This window comes from Lagopus leucura, unplaced genomic scaffold (genome assembly GCF_019238085.1).
Source record: "Lagopus leucura isolate 7727_CA_CO unplaced genomic scaffold, USGS_WTPT01 Super-Scaffold_100033, whole genome shotgun sequence".
In the NCBI taxonomy this organism is placed as follows: domain Eukaryota; kingdom Metazoa; phylum Chordata; class Aves; order Galliformes; family Phasianidae; genus Lagopus; species Lagopus leucura.
In genome coordinates this window covers 657,533-663,532 of record NW_024962282.1, presented here as the reverse complement: position 1 = coordinate 663,532, position 6,000 = coordinate 657,533, and positions in this window count along the sequence as shown.

Below are 6,000 nucleotides of genomic sequence, written 5' to 3'. Positions count from 1 at the left end.
CCGGGCACATCCAGGCGGGGCCGGCGCGGGCTGCGCGGCTGCGGCTCGCCCCGCACCTGCGGACGGCCGCCGACCGCCCCTCGCCGCCCTCGCGGCCCCGCCCCGCCGCTCACCCCGCCTCGGGGACCGCCCCGTTTCGGTGTGCTGTCGCCGTTGACGGCCATCAGGGTTCCGCGCCGGCTGAGGGAGCTGAGATGCCGCGTAGTGTCGCGGCCACTCCGCCTCACGGCCGCGGGCTGTTTGGGCGGGAAACGGGGCAGCGCGCGGCACGCTGTCCTCAGCGGGAGAGCGCTCTGTAAAGGCGCTGCGTGAGCGGTGACCGCGGGCCACAAGAAGTAAATTCAGGTTTGACCTTGTCTGGCTTGAGCTTTCCCACGTGTCTTGAGAAGTTAGGCTCAGCTGAACCAAAGCTCAACAAAAACTAATCAAATACTGACAATAAAAACGTGCCATGCACCAGAAACTATTATCTGGGAAACTGCAGGCCAGTCAGCCTCACCTCCGTCCCTGGAAAGGCGATGGAACGGCTTGTTCTAGGCGCCAGCTCCAAGCAAGTGAAGAGAAGGTCATCAGGAACAGTCAGCATGATTCACTAAGGGAAAATCATGCTCGACCAGCCTCGTAGCCTTCTGTGATGGCTTCAGCAGTTGGGTAGATAAGGGGAGAGCAGTGGGTGTCATCTACCTTGACTTCAGCAAGGCTTTTGATACCGTCTCCCACGACATCCTGATAACGAAGCTGAGAAAGTGCGGGATAAATGAGTGGATGGTTGAGGTGAGTTGAGAACTGGCTGAGCTTAGAGGGTGGTGAATAGCAGTGCAGAGTCCCCTTGGAGACCCATGACCAGTGGTGTTCCCCAGGGGTCAGGGCTGGGTCCGGTCTTGCTCAATATCTTCACTGATAACCTTGATGAGGTGATAGTGTACACCCTCAGCAAATACAGTGATGATATAAGTCTGGGAAGAGTGGTGGACACAGCTGAAGGCTGTACTGCCATTCAGTGAGACTGAACAGACTGGAGAGCTGGCAGTAAGAAACCAGATGAAGTTTAGCTGAAAGCAAGCATAGAGTCTTGCACTGGAAAGAAATAACCACAAGTATCAGTTCTGGTCGGAACATAACCTGGCAGAGAGGAGCTCTGCAGAGAAGGACCTGGGGGTTCTGGTGGATGACAGGTTGATGATGAGCCAGCAGTGTGCCCTGATGGCCAAGAAAGCCAATGGGATCCTGGGGTGCATTAAATGGAGCACAGCCAGCAGGTCAAGGGAAGTGATCCTCCCTTTCCTGGTCAGGCCTCACCCAGAGAACTGTATCCAGTTCTGGGCACCTCAGTGCCACTTCTTCACAGTGAGGGTGACAGAGCACTGGAACAGGCTGCCCAGGGAGGTTGTGGATTCTCCTCCTCTGGAGATATTCAAGACCTGCCTGGACACCTACCTACGTAGCCTGCTATAGGGAGACTGCTTTGCAGGGGAGTTGGACTTGATCTCTAGAGGTCCCTTCTAGCCCCTGCAATTCTGTCATTCTGTGATCAGAAGTTTGTACCTGGTTTATTTACGTTTCCAAGCACAGGTTGAGTCACAGCTTGAGATCCAGCATCTCTCACAGCATGAGCTGTGAAATACTCTCTGCTGAGATTCTTAGCCAAAAAAAAGCCTCATCTCCAAGCTCCTCTTGCTCCCAAGTCACACTTACCAGTTGCTCAGCCAAGTAACTAATACTGCCACATCCTACAAACAATATCTGCAGATCCAGGTGTAACTCTTCAAATTGCAAGGGTATCAGCTGGCTCAACATCAGCACTGTGCTCTTAGGGAAATGACCCCAAATGCAAACATTTGTGTTTAGGGAATGTTTCCTTGTCTTTTATTTAATGATGAACTATGAATGCTCCACAAAACAGGAAAAGAGCATCTGACTTACAGGACAGACAGTCCTGAAATTACTGTAATTACTGAAAAGTCCTGTAGTTACTGAAAATTACTCTTTGTTCATCGCACTGCTTTTATTGATCTTGCCATTAGACAGGAGGAAAAAAAAAAAAAAAAAACTTTCTGCATATGGCATATTATTTCTTATGTATGTTCTTTGGGGGCCACAGCAGTGTGGTTAATAGTAATAATTAAAAGCCAAATCCCCTGTGTTTGTATTAACAAATGTTAGAATTGCTCCCACACCAGGAAGACTAGAATTATTTTAAGTTTTGGATGAAACCCAGCATTCATCTTAGCTTCTGGTTAAGCTTATCTCCGTTATACTAATAATTATTGAATAAACAAAACAGCATGTGGATTTTGAACATAGATAATTTTAAAATCATGTAATTCAGAGTATCCTAAGGCCTCAAGCAACGCAGGAGCTCTGTATTACAGAGAAACAAATAGTAGCAATGACTTAACAGTTTACACTCTAGGCTAAAATTGTAGGGTTAGAGTTGGAGGGATGAATCAACAGTATCTTCACTTTGTGCCTGGAGAAGTGAGCACAGAAATGGAACAGTTTGGTAAAGTCTCCACAGGAATCCAGGGACTGTGCTCAGATCTCCAGCCTCTGCATTGCCTCTGAAACTTGATCCTTCTTTACTATATGGTATCAAGAGCAGTATTTCTAAAAAGTATTTCTTGAATTATAAATCATGAGGAGACACTACAGATTGGAATTTGAAATGTATCTTTTCAATCATTTTCAGATGTGACAGATATGTAATTAATACAACGGGTACATGCCGGTATATATCCAGTGTATCTCAAATTCAGGTCCTTCAACAGATAGGCACTAATCAAAGAGCTATAGGTGAGTCAGCGCTGTGCTAGCAGTCTGAGTGGAAAGGTGGTGGATGAAATGAGGAGGGGTATTGGCTTACAGCTGACTACTTAGGAAACACTGGGGAAAAACCACAACAACAACCCAAACTGAAAATCTTCCAGTAAACTGAAATTGGTAAACTGAAGATTCTTAGCAACAAACTCACATGTGCACACGAACTAAAGAACTTCAACTTCCAATAGCAGTACCATAATGTTGTCTCCACTGTAACAACAATGAAGACAAAGAAGAGTGCCGAATTTGGACTTTTTGCTCAAATGACAGCTTCTTTGTGGTCTCATTAAAAACCATGCTTTGCAATTTCAGATCACTGCACATGCTTTAATTTTCTTATGCATCTGGAAACACAGATAAAAAACAAAACAAGCTTTTTGAAGTTCTGAACCTGTATTAAAAATTAGGCACAGAAGTTGAGGCATGGGACAGGCAAGTTTTACTTTCCTGTGTATTTTGAAGGCCTTAATAGGACCAAGAATCAAGAAGAAATCTTGATCAGAAGAATCTAATACAGCACCCTAATCCTTACTGTGATTCAGAATTTGCTATACAAGATGTACTGATCTATCCCTTTTGCTTGCTATTAAATTCTGCTCTTAGAAATAGAGAGGAAAAGAAATTTACATGAATAGGATGAAACTTATGTCTTTCACAAACACATTTAAAGAGTTGAGAGGGGAAAAAAATGCAGAAAATCATAACAAGAGAAAACTGATATTTTATTCTTGTGGAATAAATAACTCCATTCTATTATTCATTGAAGATCTTACATAGCAAATTGAATTGAAGATCTTACATAGATTCATTGATCTTATATAGCAAATTAAATATCTTTGTAAAAATAGCCTAAGGTACAACTATTAAAAATAGTGTAAGCAGCACAACAAAGTACTGTGCAGACAATCACAGAAATGGTTGTTTTTCTCTAAATAGATCTTATTAATTTTTAATTGCCAGTCCTCATGAAAAATGAAGAAAGAACTTCCAAGTAAGTAGATCTATCTTAGAATGGAAACAAAGGCCAAGCTTTGTTGGACAATGACTGTCAAACACTAGGCAAACACTCGTAAGTGTTTTAGAACAGCATATGTTTAAGCATGTGACAACATTCTAATTTAATTAATGAATGGGCTCTTTTGCACTCACTTGTAATATCACTAAAACCACACCACAAAAAAACCATATATATCATGTATGATTCAACTGTTGAGTTCGTTTCCCCCTTTTTTTTATTTATTTATTTTTTTTACATGGGAAGAATGTTAAAACTGCATATTTTACCCACCTGATCTGCACAGAGTGACATTCTCCTTTACCTGCTGCCAAGGAAGCCATGCCATGTTATTGTAGGATGATGCACACAAGCTCTTATATACTCTTCTGACCTCTTGTGGCTTTAGCTACTTAATAAAACATGACCTGTATCATTAAGTTGTTTTATGAAGCATGTTTGCCAGCAGAACATTTAAACAGCTGCAATTGCTTCAAACAAACTCAACTGAAAATCAGCTTCCTAGTGTAATCTAGTCAGAGTGGAGCTGACTTGGCAGTACCACACTTAAAATCTGGGAAAAGGCTTATTCTCCTCTTCACTCACTGTGCTTTGAAGTGTTAAGGAAACACTTAAGCATTTGGTGAGACCTGACAAAACAGTGAGCCAGCAGAAGGGTTGCAGGATATTTCCCTTACTAGCATGACCAAAGCCTACACCTGATGCTCCACTGCCCTTCTGCTTGAGAGTTCTTCGCAGCAATTAAAAGAATTCTCTAATGGTGCAGTGCTTTCCCTAGGTGACAGTATTTTGCATCTTGCGCCCTCTGGGCAGAGAAGTTACTGTCATGCTCATCATTTCCTCTCTTATAGGCATCCACTTCTCATCCCAGAAGAGCAGCCAGCATTTTCTCTTAAAGGTTTGCTTCTTTCCTGTCTACTTCTTTATTCCACCTACCGCTCTGATTCTTCCTGTAAGGTTTTTTGTTTTTTCTTTTTTTTTGAAAGTAATCAGTTACTTCCATTTCAGTTAGCTTGAAACTACTTGAAAATACTTGAGTTGATAAAAGCATGAGGTACCATAAAAGCAGCTGTCATTTTTGAAAAATCAGGACTCAGGCAACTTCCTATTCACTCCTAACCATCTTAGTAAACAAATGTAAGCTTAGAATTTCCACACTGTACCTTATTTTCCAGCACTTAGATGGTTAATGTCTGGAGTACTCCTTGTGCAGTACTTGAAGTACAAGCGTTGTGTTTATCCTTGGGAGAACAGTGCTATGAAGTAACACATGCCAATAACAGCTCACCTGCTGGCTCTAGTGTGGTATTCTTTAGTAAATGTTATTTTAGTTACTTATATCGTAAAATGTCATGTTAGTTATTTAGTTACTCAAAGTGCCTTTGTGATTCTTGCATTATGTATAGACTCATATCTAAAAGATCTTTTTGGCCTGTTTATACTACAAGAATCAGGTGCACAAACAAACAAACATATAATCAGTGTTAATTTCTGAAAGACAGCAGGGCTAGAAGTCATCAGTCTCTTTAGGAAGTCCTCAAAAAACAGGAACTGGGTTGAAAACTGAAGTTTGAATTGCTTATGTTAAAAACTTTTAGAGACAGCTTCATTTTATCATCTTTGCTTTTCAGAATAGAACACTGTTTTCTGATTAAGCACAGTACAGTTATCATTAGTTGTTTTGTTTATTCACCACCTGGGAACTGGCCCAGGTTATTTTAGATTTAACCAGCGAGTAAAACTTACGCAATGATTAGAGCTATCAATTCAGACTTGGATTTAGAATATGTAAGTCCTGTGGCACTATTTGACATATGTATAAAAAACTGAAAAAGCTGCTGTTGCAATGTAATGATTTTTTTGCCCTACAATCACTTCTTCCATTCACCCTGAATAGACCTCAATATGGTATTTATCTAAGCGCTTAAAAGAACAGCAACATATCACATTTTGGATTTGCTTTAAAAAAAAAAAAAATCATAAGTATGCATAGAAAAGCTTGATCTTCCATAGCCAAGGCTGTTTATTCTCTGCTGTGAGTCATCCTATCACCAACTAATTGTCAAAGGCCTACAAGTCCTATTTCAGAAAGCTTTCCTCTTGAGTTCAGCCCACACGCAGGCTACGTTTGGGATTTTCAGAAGCTCAAGGGAATTAAACAATGC